The sequence below is a fragment of the Triticum aestivum genome, chromosome 6D (assembly GCF_018294505.1).
Source record: "Triticum aestivum cultivar Chinese Spring chromosome 6D, IWGSC CS RefSeq v2.1, whole genome shotgun sequence".
Taxonomy (NCBI): domain Eukaryota; kingdom Viridiplantae; phylum Streptophyta; class Magnoliopsida; order Poales; family Poaceae; genus Triticum; species Triticum aestivum.
Genome location: NC_057811.1, coordinates 173,512,773 through 173,530,576, shown reverse-complemented (window position 1 = coordinate 173,530,576; position 17,804 = coordinate 173,512,773).

Sequence of the window (17,804 nt, the reverse complement as noted above, 5' to 3'; positions counted from 1 at the left end):
CAAGCTTAATTCCTGCTCGTCCTCGAGTAGGTAAATGATAAAAACAATTTTTTTGATGTGGAATGCTTCTTAGCATAATTCTCAATGTATATCTTTTTATTGTGGATGAATATTTAGATCTGAAAGATTCAAGATAAAAGTTTAATGTTGACATAAAAACAATAATACTTCAAACATGCTAACCAAGCAATTATGTCTTATCAAAATAACATAGCCAAAGAAAGCTTATCCCTACAAAATCATATAGTTAGGCCATGTTTCAATATTGTCACACAAACGTTCTCATCATGCATAACCCCGATGACAAGCCGAGCAATTGGTTCATCTTTTTAACGCGCTTCAGCCTTTTCAACTCTTACGCAATACATGAGCGCAAGCCATGGATATAGCACTATGGGTGGAGTAAAGTATAATGATGGGGGTTATGAGAGAAGACAAAAAAGGTAGAAAGTCTCACATTGACGCGGCTAATCAATAGGCTATGGATATGCCCATCAATTGATGTCAATGAGAGGAGTAGGGATTGCCATGCAACGGATGCACTAGAGCTATAAATATATGAAAGCTCAACAAAAGAAACTAAGTGGGTGTGCATCCAACTTGCTTTCTCACGAAGACCTAGGGCATTTTGAGGAAGCCCATCATTGGAATATACAAGCCAAGTTCTATAACGAAAAATTCCCACTAGTATATGAAAGTGACAACATAGGAGACTCTCTATCATCAAGATCACGGTGCTACTTTGAAGCACAAGTGTGGAAAAAGGATAGTAACATTGTCCCTTCTCTCTTTTTCTCTCATTTTTTTTTATTTTGGGCCTTTTTTTTCTTTGGCCTCTTTTTTTTAGTCCGGAATCTCATCCCGACTTGTGGGGGAATCATAGTCTCCATCATCCTTTCCTCACATGGGACAATGCTCTAATAATGATGATCATCACACTTTTATTATTTACAACTCAACAATTACAACTCAATACTTAGAACAAAATGTGACTATGTGAATGCCTCTGGCGGTGTACCGGGATATGCGATGAATCAAGGGTGACATGTGTGAAAAAATTATGAATGGTGGCTTTGCCACAGATACGATGTCAACTACATGATCATGCAAAGCAATATGACAATGATGAAGCATGTCATAATAAACGGAACGGTGGAAAGTTGCATGGCAATATATCTCGGAATGGCTATGGAAATGACATGATAGGTAGGTATGGTGGCTATTTTGAGGAAGATATAAGGAGGCTTATATGTGATAGAGCGTATCATATCATGGGGTTTGGATGCACCGGCGAAGTTTGCACCAACTCTCAAGGTGAGAAAGGGCAATGCGCGGTACGGTAGAGGCTAGAAAATTGTGGAAGGTTGAGAGTGCATATAATCCATGGACTCACATTAGTAATAAAGAACTCATATACTTATTGCAAAAGTTTATTAGCCCTCGATGCAAAGTACTACTACGCATGCCCCTAGAGGGATAGATTGGTAGGAAAAGACCATCGCTCGTCCCCGACCGCCACTCATAAGGAAAGCAATAAAAGAACACCTATGTGTCAAAATTGTCACACAACTTTTACCATACGTGCATGCTACAGGACTTGCCAACTTTAACACAAGTATTTTTCAATTTCACAATTACTCAACTAGCACACTCTAATATTACCACCTTTATATCTCAAAACACTTATCAAGTATCTAACTTCTCATAATATTCAATGAACTCAATATGGAAGATTAATTTCACAATTAAAGCAAATTACCATGCTGTTTAAGACTCTCAAAATAATATAAGTGAAGCATGAGAGATCAATAATTTCTATAAAATACAACCACCGCCATGCTCTAAAAGGTATAAGTGAAGCACTAGAGCAAAAACTATATAGCTCAAAAGATATAAGTGAAGCACATAGAGTATTCTAACAAATTCCGAACCATGTGTGTATCTCTCAAAAGGTGTGTACAGCAAGGATGATTGTGGCAAACTAACAAACAAAGACTCAAATCATACAAGACGCTCCAAGCAAAACACATATCATGTGGTGAATAAAAATATAGCTCCAAGTAAGTTATCGATGGGTGAGGACGAAAGAGGTGATGCCTTCCGGGGCATCCCCAAGCTTTGGCTTTTTGGTGACCTTGGATTTACCTTGGGGTGCCTTGGGCATCCACAAGCTTAGGCTCTTGCCACTCCTTGTTCCATAATCCATCAAATCTTTCACCCAAAACTTGAAAACTTCACAACACAAAACTTAACAGAAAATCTCGTGAGCTCCATTAGCGAAAGAAAACAAAACACCACTTCAAGGTACTGTATTGAACTCATTCTTTATTTATATTGGTGTTAAACCTACTGTATTCCAACTTCTCTATGGTTTATAAACTATTTTACTAGCCATAGATTCATCAAAATAAGCAAACAACACACGAAAAACAGAATCTGTCAAAAACAGAACAGTCTGTAGTAATCTGTAACTAACGCAAACTTCTCAAACTCAGAAAAATCTACCAAAATAGGAAGACCTAGACAATTTGTTTATTGATCTACTGCAATTGGAATCAGTATTTTATCACGTTCTGGTGATTTTAAACAATTGTTTTTATGAACAGAAAGTTTCTGGAATTTTCAGCAAGATCAAATAACTATCATCCAAGAAGATCCTATAGGTTTAACTTGGCACAAACACTAATTAAAACACAAAAAAAAATCTAACCAGAGGCTAGATAAAAGATTTATTACTAAACAGAACCAAAAAGCAAAAAACTAAAAATAAAATTGGGTTGCCTCCCAACAAGCGCTTTTCTTTAAAGCCTTTTTAGCTAGGCATTGAGATTTCAATGATGCTCACAAGAAAGGCTAGAATTGAAGCACAAAAAGAGCATCATAAAACACGTGACAAACACATCTAAGTCTAACATACTTCCTATGCATAGGCATCTTATAGGCAAACAAATTATCCAGGCAAGCAAAAACTAGCATATGCAAGGAAGCGGAAAGAAACAATAGCAATATCAACATAACGAGAGGTAATTTAGTAACATGAAAATTTCTACAACCATATTTTCCTCTCTCATAATAATTACATGTAGGATCATAAGAAAATTCAACAATATAGCTATCACAAAACATATGCTTAATACGATCCACATGTATGCAAAGTTGACACTCTTCCAAAATAGTGGGATTAAAATTAGCTAAAGTCATGACCTCTCCAAACCCACTTTTATCAAAAATTTCATAAGATTGAACATTCTCCAAATATGTGGGATCTAAAGTTGACACTCTTCTAAACCCACTTTCAATATTATTGCAAACACTATTATCAATCTCATATTCATCATGGGGCTTAAATAAATTTTCAAGATCATAAGAAGAATCACCCCAATCATGATCATTGCAACAAGTAGTAGACATAGCAAAACTAGCATCCCCAAGCTTAGGGTTTTGCATATTATTAGCACAATTGACATGAAGAGAATTTATAGTAAAATCATTGCAATCATGCTTTTCATCGAAGGAACTATCAAGTATGGGTGCAATAGCAACGATCTCATGTTTAACATAAGGAACTATAGCAAATTCATCTTCATAAATATTGGCATCATGGCCACAAGAATAGCAAGCATCATGTTCATCAAGGGATATTTCAATCAAATCATCAGAATCATAATTATCTAAAGATTCATGCATATCATTATTTTCTTTAGAAGCAACGGTCATTCTTTCAATAAATTCTTTGACATAGACATTATGAGCATAGTTTTCATAGCAATATTCGAGTATGTCAAAATTTTCAGATTCGTAAAGAGTAATATCATACTTTTCAATCAAAGAAGCAATTTCATAAGAACCCTTAAAAGCAACAAATTCTTCAATTTGTTCGATATCATAGTTACTATAAACACCCTTTGCATAAGAAGATAAGATTTCATTTTCATTAAACTCACATAGGTAGGGAAGGTGTTTTTTAGGGTTCTTGGAGCAATAAGTAATATCACAAATTGCACAAAGATTCCAAGCATAACATAGCAATCTGTTTATTTGATCCCACAAGAGTCTCCCTTTTTCAGACAAATGGTGACGCATAAAATGAGCACGCTCATCTAAAGATTTCCCATCAACTAGGCTAGTTGGGATTTCAGCACGAGCGCATAAGGATTGAAGATGATCCAAGTAGAACACTTTAAGTGGATCCATATCAATAGATTTTTAGCAAGCAAAGATGCAACCAAATAGAAGGCACGTGGAAACACAAACAGAAAGGCATACAGGAAGAAGGCGAATAAAACAGCAAGGGTGAAGTGGGGGAGAGGAAAACGAGAGGCAAATGGCAAATAATGTAATGCGAGGGATAAGAGTTTGTGATGGGTACTTGGTATGTCTTGACTTGTGCGTAGACTCGGCAACGGTGCCAAAAATGGATTTGTTGGGAGTCAAATCTTGACTTGACTTGGCGCACACCTCCCCGGCAATGGCGCCAGAAATCCTTCTTGCTACCTCTTGAGCACTGCGTTGGTTTTCCCTTGAAGAGGAAAGGGTGATGCAGTAAAGTAGCGTAAGTATTTCCCTCAGTTTTTGAGAACCAAGGTATCAATCCAGTAGGAGGTCACGCTCAAGTCCCTTGCACCTACACAAACAAATAAGAACCTCACAACCAACGCGATAAAGGGGTTGTCAATCCCTTCATGGTGACTTACGAGAGTGAGATCTGATAGAGATGATAAGATAATATTTTTAACATTTTTATGATACAGAGGAAAAGTAAAGAAAGCAAGTAAACAGTAATGGAAATAACGGGAGATTAATATGATGGAAAATAGACCCGAGGGCCATAGGTTTCACTAGTGGCTTCTCTCAAGATAGCATAAGTATTACGGTGGGTGAACAAATTACTGTCGAGCAATTGATAGAATTGAGCATAGTTATGAAAATATCTAGGTATGATCATGTATATAGCCATCACGCCCGTGACAAGTAGACCGAAATGATTCTGCATCTACTACTATTACTCGACATATCGACCGCTGTCCAGCATGCATCTAGAGTATTAAGTTCATAAGAACAGAGTAACGCTTTAAGCTAGATGACATGATGTAGAGGGATAAACTCATGCAATATGATATAAACCCCATCTTTTTATCCTCGATGGCAACAATACAATACGTGTCGTTTCCCCTACTATCACTGGGATCGAGTACCGCAAGATTGAACCCAAAGCTAAGCACTTCTCCCATTGCAAGAAAGATCAATCTAGTAGGCAAAACCAAACTGATAATTCGAAGAGACTTGCAAAGATAACCAATCATACATAAAAGAATTCAGAGAAGATTCAAATATTGTTCATAGATAATCTTGATCATAAACCCACAATTCATCGGATCTCGACAAACACACCGCAAAAGAAGATTACAACAAATAGATCTCCAAGAGAATCGAGGAGAACTTTGTATTGAGATCCAAAGAGAGAGAAGAAGCCATCTAGCTATTAACTATGGACCCGAAGGTCTGAGGTAAACTACTCACACATCATCGGAGAGGCCATGGTGTTGATGTAGAAGCCCTCCATGATCAATGCCCCTCCGGCAGGATGCCGGAAAAGGCCCCAAGATGGGATCTCACGGGTACAGAAGGTTGCGGCGGTGGAATTAGGTTTTCGTGGTCGCCTCTGATGGTTTGGGGGTACGTAGGTATATATAGGAGGAAGAAGTAGGTCGGTGGAGCCACGAGGGGCCCACGAGGGTGGAGGGCGCGCCTGGGGGAGGTGGGCGCGCCCCCCTGCCCGTGGCCGCCTCGTTGGTTGCTTGACGTCCACTCCAAGTCCTCTGGATCACGTTTTTTCCAAAAAATCTCGCTCCCGAAGGTTTCATTCCGTTTGGACTCCATTTGATATCCTTTTTCTGCGAAACACTGAAATATGCAAGAAACAACAATTTGGGCTGGGCCTCTGGTTAATAGGTTAGTCCCAAAAATAATATAAAAGTGTATAAATAAGCCCATTAAACATCCAAAACAGAATAGATAATATCATGGAACAATCAAAAATTATAGATACGTTGGAGACGTATCAGAGGGCACCCAGGAGAAGATCACAGAGGAGAAAGGAGATGCCAGGAACCTCCAGACGCGACAGAGTCGACTGGCGGAAAGCTTCTGGACGGAGGTACTCCGGCGAGATCTGATCGGTTCGTACGGGAAAGATATTGCACGGGAGTGTAAGATAGAATAGTTGGGAATATTGCAGCGCATTGTATTGATCCATAGGACAGTTACATATATACACAAGTATACTTGACCTCCAAGACCATATCTCTAGCTGAAAGGAAAGAGATCAGCTGAGGCTAAGTATGGAAGTAAAACATCCTACATGATTGCATGAGATACAATGCCTATATTCCTACAGGGAGATCTTGTTTTTGCCAAAAATCGAACGGGAGAGAGACAGGGAATATTTACAAGGTGGATCAACCGAAACAGGCCAGGACATGGGTCGGGATTCGATGAGGAACTCGTGCGTGAACAGAAGTCAGGCGAGAGGACGGAGATGACGGCTGGGACCCGAGCGTCAGCGATAGGAAAAAAAAACAGAAAAGAAGAGGCCTGGGGGCTGGGCTGCTGCTGGGCCGAAATGGCTGCTGCTGTGCTACCTGCGCTCAGCGTGGAAAAGAAGAGATGCGCCTATTGTATAGCCCCAACGCAGAGTAAACTCTGGCTAAAAAACTTTACTGCACAGGACAAGTATTGGCTAAATAAAATACCTATTGAATTAAAAAATTAATAGAAACACACAGTAAGGTATTATTTATATTATTAAATATAGTGAACATTTTTAACAACACAAATGCATTTTTGGAAAATAATTTTGTGCATTAAAAGTACATAAAGAGCATTATGATAACTACTATAAAATAATTTTGAGATACTACAAAGCCAAAATAATTTAGGTAGACACCAGAATATATTCTTAGCATTTTCCAAATATAAATAAAAGGGGAGAAGTCATATTGTCTCCACTCCAATTTTTTTTGCCTTGAGTTGGAAAACACTTTGAGTACTCAGAAAATTCAAATATGCATAGAAATCTTAATGAAAAAGAATGATCCTATTAACATTCCAAATTTGAAATTTTGGGATGTTACAAATCTACCACCCTTAAAATGAATCTCGTCCTCGAGATTCGAAGAGGCTAGAAAGAAAAGGCTAGGGTCGGGGTCTCGTTGAATATCCATTGTTCGTCCGAGAGTGTGGAGTATACCACCATCCTTAGAATAAGAATCGTCGGTCTTCAAAAATATTACTCCTTCGAGGAAATCCTTCAGACATACGCCTTACACTCCTTTGAAATTCTAAATCCATTCTCGAAATAGCAGTCTTCCATAAACTGAAACTTCATGGCTCACAGGTCTTGCGCCAATACTAAATAAATATCGATACTCTCATGGTGGTCATCAAGAATGGTTTCTGCAGAAAAGAGTATTGGTTTATTCTCACCGTATAACCTACTATTGGCAGCGAATGCCATCTACAAGGGTCAAATGTCATACCATTCTAAGGTTTAGGCTTAACAACGTCTCTCTACTATAGGTAAGTCACTCTAGATTTACCACCCCACATAGCAAGAGCGAATAATAAGAGTAAGTCGGCATGGTGATCAATCCATTCCGCACCCAAATCATTACCTTGTATATGGTTTAGAAAATCTCGTATTCTAACACTCGGACATCCTGAGAAGCATTGCAGAAATTTCTCTTGTTCACAAACTAGGTTCGGATTAATCCATCCATTCTGCATGCCAAACAAAACAACTATCGTTCCTGTCAACTCTCAGGTTTGCGTCAACTATTATAAAACATCTACTAGTTATAGCTTCCTCTAGGGTTCTTTATTCAGCAAGATTCACTACTGCAGGATGCTGCTAACGCGACACTACGATCAGAGACCCATCGAGAAACTGTGTGCGATGCAATAATCGCAAACGGTGGTGTATGAAAACCGCCAGAAATGTATAAACCGTTTGCGATGACGGATGCATCAAACACGGTTCAGGTTTTAGTTGCGTCTGCGATGAAGGGCATACGGTTCAGTTCAGTTAATTATTTGCGATGAGGAGGAACAAAAGAAATGGGCAGCCAGATGAAGGCGTGTGCGATACGCAGCATACGGTTCACTCGGATGAATTGTTTGTGATTAGGCAACACAAAAGAAACGGGCAGCCAGATGAAGGTGTGTGCGATATACAGCATACGGTTCACTCGGATGAACTGTTTGTGATTAGGCAACACAAAAGAAACGGTCAGCCAGATCAAGGTGTGTGCGATATACGCATGTGGTTCACTCGGCCCTTGTCGTCAATGTGTGACCTCTGTGGCAACCGTTCGCTCCCCAGGAAACCTTCCACCGCCTCTTCGCCTTTCCCTCTCGATTTGGAACTACTGTCGCACGCTCTTCCTCCCTCCATTTGCCTTCACCCTTCCTTCTGCCATTGTTTCGATCATCTTCTCCATGGAGGGAACAGGCCGGAAACGACCCCGTTATTCTTGCCCCGATCTGAAAGATGACGTGGTGGAGGAACTCATTGATCGGTGCGACGTCATCACCTCGGCTAGCATCGCAGGTTCGTTCAAGACCATTCTCGACTCAACTAATAACATCATTACAAGGAACCCAAGGGTCCAGGAGCGGTTTGATCTCCCCTATCTTCTTTGCCGTGACCCTGCTGACTGGCGTGGGGACGAGGGAAGCCTCGCCTTGTGCAAGTTGATGCTGCTTGATAATGGTACGTATGATGTTAAGATGCCATCACTTGAGGGCAAGGCTTGGGCAGGCGCAAATGGAGATTATTGGGTACAACTGCGAGTGGGAACTTGTGAATGTGTACACTCGTCACCGGGTTCCACTTCCAAAAATGTCAGACGACTGCCCAGAGGTTGAGTACACTGGTATTCTACGTGAGTTCAAATACGATCATGGTGACTGTCGTCTACGGAAGATAGCAATTTGTCGAGTTCCCAACCGCTCTTGGGATTACACGAACTATGAAGTTGTTGCTATCTTTGACAAGCTTGTTGCCGTCCTTACTTCCACGCCTCGATGGATATTGCTCAAAAATCAATTTCTATACATGGATGAGTACTGTGATGCAATTCAATACGAGGGCCTTGTGTTTCCTGCCACCACTCGTGGCACTGTTTTTGCATGGAATCCTGATGCTTTCGGTATGTTTGTCTTCCACCGTAATTATAATTGTTTCATCCACATGCATGCGGGTTAGCTAGTTTCCCTTCACTAATTAACCTTCTTATGTTTCCAAGGTCCTGTGAACATTCCACCACCTATACTTGAAAAAATTTATAACCAAGGGGGAGATGACGATGCTGATGATCACGAGCATGAGGACGAGCAGGACCCATATACTCAGTGGCGCCTGGCAACTTATTCTGATGGATCACCTCTTCTTGTATGTATACATGGCACTGCTGATGTTACTAAGGAAGCAGGTGTTGTCTCGCATGGTCGCACTCTCCGGACCTATTCCAACATCCGTTGCAGGGTATTCGGGACGGATACTAGTGTACTAGCGCCAACACCTTCTCCCTGGTTCAGTATTGAAAGTCTTGGAGGAAACTCGCTCTTCCTTGGACAAAACTATCCAATGATGGTGGAAGGCGGTCCAGCTGCTGTTGAGACAACGTTACTACCATTTATGAGAAGCAACTGTATCTATACCTCGGACATTGCTATGCTTTCCTACCGTCCCAATATGGGTCTTGACATAGGCCGCTTCAGCCTGGATGATCAGCCCTGCGTTGGTCTCAAGATTGACAGTAGCTGGCCCTTCCCAGAGAATCACTTCTGGTTCAAAGCAAGCGTTTCCAATGCCGATGAGTGGTTGAGCTAAAGTTCATTTCATCGCTTTGTTATTTGTTGTGTGAGAAAAACTTTACTTTACTAGAATGTTTTGTTGGAAATGATCTATAATCCAACGTGTATCCTCGTTGTCGTTGTGGGTTGATGACTTGTTGTATGTAATCAATGGTACATTTGCATATGCGTCCATCAACTCACGCCTGTTAGTGTGGTGTCCATATGAACAGTGCTAGTGATTTTAGTTGCAAAAATTAGATAGTGCTACTGATTTTTAGCTGCATATTTTGACAAATCGCAGTGTTACAAGGTTGACAAATGGCAATGTTACTAGATAAACAAATGTCAATCTTTCCAGTTTGACAAATGGCAACATACCCAAAATGTCAGATATGCAAATCTTACCCAATTGTTTGTACGTGGTTGCACACGGGTCATGCAAAACAACCGTTTGTGTTGAAGGGATGCAGAAATCATGCTCTGCACATTTTCCCTTGGCTTCCTGGGGAAGCTGTCGGATTGCATGCGGGTGTTCTAACTAAAACGTTTGCGATGATTGTTTTATATTTAAAAACCATTGACTTTTTTTCAAAAGAAAATCGTTTGATAAGTCTGTACATTAAGAGAGAGAAACGCAAGTTCGTTCAAACCATATCTTTCATTCAGTCACACTACGAATTTATATTCATATGATCGAGAATTCGAGATACAGTATTAAACCCCAAAAAACTATTTCCGGCGGCGGCGGAGGCAGCGTGCCGCGCCGTCATTGTCGTTGTCGTCCTCCGGGACGCCGTTGTTGAAGTCTTCAAGGCAGCATAACATGTTCTTCACTTGTAAATCAAACATCATGTCGTCGCGCGATCAACGGGCGGGGCGCAGGAGGACAACTACTGGCGCCACTGAGAGGTAGCGGTCGACGGCAACGACCCATGCCGCTAAGGGGGCGCGCACGGGCACGGGCACGGGCGCGGTGGGTGCAGCCAAACGCACGGGGACCGGCGCCGCGATGGGTGGAGGGGCGCGCACGGGCAGGGGCACGGGCGAGGCGGGTGCAGCCAAACGCACGGGGGCCGGCGCCACGGTGGGTGGAGGGGCGCGCATGGGCACGGGCGCTGGCGCTGGCATGTACACGAGCTCGCGCAGGTCCGCGGAGACCTCGCTGACGCTCGCGGCTTCGAGCTCTGCGATAGTGCTCGGCGACCAGCCTGTCAATGCTACGGGGATGGTCGCTGGCGCAGGCGCGGGGATGGGAGCTGGGACGGGAGTGGGGGCAGCAACCGCCGCGGCCAGCTCGTTCTGGGCCATGTCCATGAGGCCCCATTCCTCCTTATTTTCTATCTCCTTTGGCTCGGAGTCGACTTCACCAAACTTGAAGACTATAGTGGCAGATGATCATACTGCGCCATGGCGTTGGTGGAGGTCTATGGGAGGGAGGGGAATGGGAGGCAAACAGTAAGGCCGCCGTATTAAACAGCAGCTCGGGTGCCATTAATGGAGAGGAAGGCGGGCGGCCAAGGAAGTCAAAGGGCTCACTTCCCAGTGAGCCTGCGTAGCGTATAGCTCGCATGCTTCCCGGTGAGCTTGCGCATTGGACAACAACTTGCATGCCTCTCGGTCAGCCTGCGCATCGGACTATGCTCGCACGCCTCCCGTTCAGTCAAGGTCAAGCAGCTGTCCACACGGTGATAACCCACAAGTATAGGGGATCAATTGTAGCCTCTTTCGATAAGTAAGAGTGTCGAACCCAACGAGGAGCTAAAGGTAGAACAAATATTCCCTCAAGTTCTATCGACCACCGATACAACTCTACGCACGCTTGACGTTCGCTTTACCTAGAACAAGTATAAAACTAGAAGTACTTTGTAGGTGTAACTGGATAGGTTTGCAAGAATATAAAGAGCACGTAAATAAAAACTAGGGGCTGTTTTAAGTAAAGAAGCAATAAAGTTAGTATAGCGAGTGCGGAAAAGTGGTGGTAGGAGTTGCGAAAATTGTCCCTAAGCAATTGACTACTTTACTAGACCGATAGCAAGTTTTATGTGGGAGAGGCCACTGCTAGCATGTCATCCCTGACTCGGAATTCTATGCACTTATGATTGGAACTATTAGCAAGCATCCACAACTACCAACGTTCATTAAGGTAAAACCCAACCATAGCATTAAGATATATTGGTCCCCCTTCAATCCCGTATGCATCAATTTCTATGCTAGGTTGAAGCTTCTGTCACTCTTGCCCTCCAATACATAGTCCTATCAACATACAACTAACCCTATGGTGTGATCCACGTGGGCGCTCATATGATGGGCACCAAAGGACAACAACATAACCACAAGCAAATTAAACCAATCATAGCAGTTCACCAATTACCAATAGGACAACAAAAATCTACTCAGACATCATAGGATGGCAACACATCATAGGATAATAATATGAAGCATAAAGCACCATGTTCAAGTAGAGGGTACATCGGGTTGCGGGAGAGTGGACCGTTGTAGATAGATGGGGGAAGGTGATGAAGATGTTGGTGAAGATGACAGAGGTGTTGGTGTAGATTGTGGTGATGATGATGGCCCCGGCGGCGTTCCGGTGCCACCGGAAGCGAGGGAGAGAGCCCCCCTCCTTCTTCTTCTTCCTTGACCTTCTCCCTAGATGGGAGAATGGTTTCCCCTCTGGTCCATGGTCTCCATGGCGTGGGAGGGGCGAGAGCCCCTCCGAGATTGGATCTGTCTCTCTGTTTCTGCGTTCTGGATTCTGCCCTTTCACCATTTCTTTTATAACCGGAGATCTGTAACTCCGATTGGATTGAAACATTTGCCAAGATTTTTTCCTGAAAATTAGCTTTCTAGCGGCCAAAGAAGAGCAGCAACCGCCTTACGGGGTGCCCACGAGGGTCAGGGGAGCGCCCCCTGCCTCGTGGCCCCTTCGAGCACCGTCTCGCGTTGATTCTTCTTCCCAAATATCACGAATATTCCAAAAATATTCTCCATCCGTTTTTAGCCCGTTTGGACCCCGTTTGATATGGGTTTTCTGCGTAAAACATGCAACAAACAGGAACTGGCACTGGGCACTGGATCAATATGTTTTAGTCCCAAAAATAATATAAAAGGTTGCCAAAAGTATATGAAAGTTTTATAATATTGGCATGGAACAATAAAAAATTATAGATACGACGGAGACGTATCAGCATCCCCAAGCTTAATTCCTGCTCGTCCTCGAGTAGGTAAATGATAAAAAAGATAATTTTTGATGTGGAATGCTACCTAGCATAATCTTGATCACATAATCTAATCATGGCATGAATATTAAGACACGAGTGATTCAAAGCAATAGTCTATCATTTGACATTAAGATAATAATACTTCAAGCATACTAATAAAGCAATCATGTCTTTTCAAAATAACATGGCCAAAGAAAGTTATCCCTACAAAATCATATAGTCTGGCTATGCTCCACCTTCACCACATAAAATATTCAAATCATGCACAACCCCGATGACAAGCCGAGCAATTGGTTCATACTTTTTAACGCGCTTCAGCCTTTTCAACCCTCACGCAATACATGAGCGCAAGCCATGGACATAGCACTATGGGTGGAATAGAATATGATGATGGAGGTTGTGTGGAGAAGACAAAAAAAAGAGGAAGTCTCACATCGACGCGGCTAATCAACGGGCTATGTAGATGCCCATCAATTGATGTCAATGTGAGGAGTAGGGATTGCCATGCAACGGATGCACTAAGAGCTATAAGTGTATGAAAGCTCAAACTGGAAACTAAGTGGGTGTGCATCCAACTTGCTTGCTCATGAAGACCTCGGGCATTTGAGGAAGCCCATCATCGGAATATACAAGCCAAGTTCTATAATGAAAATTCCCACTAGTATATAAAAGTGATAACTCAAGAGACTCTCTATATGAAGAACATGGTGCTACTTTGAAGCACAAGTGTGGAAATAGGATAGTAACATTGCCCCTTTTCCTTTTTTTCTTCTTTTTTCTTTTTTTGCGGGATTCTTTGGCCCCCTTTTTTTATTTAGGCTTGTTTGGCCTCTTTTTTTTCTTGGGGCAATGCTCTAATAATGATGATCATCACACTTTTATTTACTTACAACTCAATATTACAACTCGATACTAGAACAAAGATATGACTCTATATGAATGCCTCCAGCGGTGTACTGGGATGTACAATGATCTAGCGTAGCAATGACATCAAAAAACGGACAAGCCATGAAAACATCATGCTAGCTATCTTACGATCATGCAAAGCAATATGACAATAAATGCTCAAGTCATGTATATGATGATGATGGAAGTTGCACGGCAATATATCTTGGAATGGCTATGGAAATGCCATGATAGGTAGGTATGGTGGCTGTTTTGAGGAAGGTATAATGAGGCTTATGTGTGATAGAGCGTATCGTATCATGGGGTTTGGATGTACCGGCGAAGTTTGCACCAACTCTCGAGGTGAGAAAGGGCAATGCATGGTACCGAAGAGGCTAGCAATGATGGAAGGGTGAGAGTGCGTATAATCCATGGACTCACATTAGTCATAAAGAACTCATATACTTATTGCAAAAGTTTATTAGCCCTCGAAGCAAAGTACTAGTATGCATACGCCTAGGGGGATAGATTGGTAGGAAAATACCATCGCTCTTCCCCGACCGCCACTCATAAGGAAGGCGATCAATAAATACCTCATGCTCTAACTTCGTTACATAACGGTTCACCATACGTGCATGCTATGGGAATAACAAACTTCAACACAAGTATTTATACAATCCACAACTACCCACTAGCATGACTCTAATATCACCATCTATATATAGCAAAACTATTGCAAGAAATCAAACATATCATATTCAGTGATCTACAAGTTTTATGTAGGATTTTATGACTAACCATGTGAATGACCAATTCCTGTCATCTCTCTAAATAGCTATAAGTGAAGCAAGAGAGTTTAATTCTTTCTACAAAAGGTATGCCCACGCTCTTACAAATATAAGTGAAGCAAAAGAGCATTCTACAAATGGCGGTTTTCTATGTGAAGAGAAACAGGCAATCCAAACTTCAAATCATACAAGCGAAGCACATGAAGCATTCTATAAAGCCATACTCAAAAGATATAAGTGAAGTGCAAAGAGCATTCTATAAATCAACCAAGGACTATCTCATACCATCATGGTGCATAAAAGAGAAGTGAAAAATAAATTCAAAAGACGCTCCAAGATTTGCACATATCGCATGAACGAAACGAATCCGAAAACATACCGATACTTGTTGAAGAAAGATGGGATGCCTTCCAGGGCATCCCCAAGCTTAGACGCTTGAGTCTCCTTGGATATTTACTTGGGGTGCCTTGGGCATCCCCAAGCTTGAGCTCTTGCCTCTTCTCCTTTTCCTCATATCGAGACCTCCTCGATCTTCGAACACTTCATCCACACAAAACTCAATAGAAAGTTCGGTAAGATCCGCTAGTATAATAAAGCAAATCACTACTCTAAGTACTGTTGCAAACCAATTCATATTTTTTTGCATTTAATCTGCTGTAATATAACTTTTCCATGGCTTAATCCACTGATAGAAATCGATAGTTTCAACAAAACAAGCAAACTATGCATCAAAAACAGAATCTGTCTTAAACAGGACAGTCTGTAATAATCTGAACATTCACCATACCTCTGGTACCGCAAAAATTCTTCCAAAATTAGGAAAAATAAACAATTTGTGTAGAAATACTGTGAAAAAAGTTTCAGAACCATTTGACATTCCAGTAAAAAATGTAAAATCGCGCACTACAGCCAAAGTTTCTGTCCTGCACCGCACAAACGAACAAGCATTGTAAACATCCTAAAGGCAAACCTTGGCACATTATTTTTATAATACAATGGAATTGTACAAGGGGATAATTATTTTTGTTGAAAAGTTTCTATAATCAAGATTCACAAAGTTTCCGTGAGCATGAACAAAGTTCAAGGAGCTCCCCCACTTCAACTATGCTTGTCTCTCTCACTTTCACTTTCCTTTTTGAAAAGTTTTGGGTTCCCCTCTTTATTTTTTTGTTTTAAAACTTTATAAAAACAGAAATAAATGACTCTCTAAAACTTCCGGCTTGTCTCCCAGGCAGCGCTTTCTTTAAAGCCATTAAGCTAGGCATATAGTGCTCAAGTAATGGATCCACCCGGATCCCAAGGTATATCAAAGCCAATTTTAATTAACAATGATTTAGCATTTAGTTGTGAGCACAAAGCAACATATATCAAGAAATGAAGAAGTCTAACTCTCTTCCTATGCATCGGCATGTCATAAAAGAACAATTCATGCACACATAGTAAAGGCCAATGCATAGTATAAACAGTTTCTTGCAATTTTATCGTGTGGGAAACATAGAGAGGTGGAGATATAGTTCCTCTCTCATAATAATTGCAAGTAGGAGCAGCAAGCACATGCTTATTATATCTATCAAAATCATCATGTGTAGTAGTAAAACACAACCCATCAATATAATCCTTAATAAGGGCAAACTTCTCCGATATAGTGTAGTTTGGAGAATTCAAAAAGATAATAGGACTATCATGCGTGGGTGCAATAGCAACAATTTCATGTTTAACATAAGGAACTATAGCAAGTTCATCTCCATAAGCATAATTCATATTGGCATCTTGGCCACAAGCATAGAAAGCATCAAGTTCATCAAAAAGGGGTATTTCAAAAGAATCAACGGGATCATAATAGTTATCATAGCAATCATCCTTCGGTAAGCACGAAGGGACATTAAACAATGTATGAGTTGGAAGGTTACCACGAGGGTCAGGGGCGCGCCCCCTGCCTCGTGGCCCCCTCGGGCACCGTCTCGCGTTGATTCTTCTTCCCAAATATCACGAATATTCCAAAAATATTCTCCGTCCGTTTTTATCCCGTTTGGACTCCGTTTGATATGGGTTTTCTGCGAAACATAAAACAAGCGACAAACAGGAACTGGCACTGGATCAATATGTTAGTCCCAAAAATAATATAAAAAGTTTCCAAAAGTATATGAAAGTTGTATAATATTGGCATGGAACAATAAAAAATTATAGATACGACGGAGACGTATCACACGGCACCTCCTACAGCCATTAAAACCAAGACACATGGCGTCACGTGAATGGTTAACAAAACGCACACAGTTTGAATTCTACAAATGTTTTTTGGAGGGAAAATTCTACAAACGTTTGAGATATTAAAGTGGCAGCTATTTTTTCAAAATGCCTTTGTTGGCTGTCATTATTCGAGTGCGCCTTCTCTCAAAATGGACACGAAAAATGCCACAGCATGTCGGGTGCCATTCCATGATAGCATGCCAAGTTTCATGAATTTCAGACGAGTTTTGGATTTACTAGAATTTAAAAAGCAGACATCTCAATGTTTTGCCGGCAATCAACACTACAAGAAAAAGACACATCTGTGACATTTTGGGCCAAACGAATTTTTTTTCTGTCATACATATGACACTTCTATGACGATAATTGTGACAAAACCCGGTATCATCATAGATGTGGTGGGCTCCTACTTCTATGACAAAAATCATGACAGAAAATGGGCTTTTCGTCCTGGGCGGGCCGGAGACGCAGCTGCATGACATTCTTTGGGTGTCCATGACGGAAAAAACCGTGGTAGAAGCGAGGGGGATTAAAATTTCGGGGAGTTCCCGGTTACGGTGGGAGGTCGGGGGCCGAGCGATGCGCGTTTCTCTCGTACATGTACGTGCGTGTGTGCGAGGCATTGGCTCTAATTGAACCCGAGCGAGGCGTTGGGCTCTAACTGAACCCGAGCGATTGCACTGCAGGCTACGCGTTACTGAACCCGAGCGATCGATCGATGGCTGTTAACTGAACCCGATCGAGTGATTCCTTCGCTACTGCTGCTAACTGAAGCTGATCGATTGGATGAACAGTGAGCGTT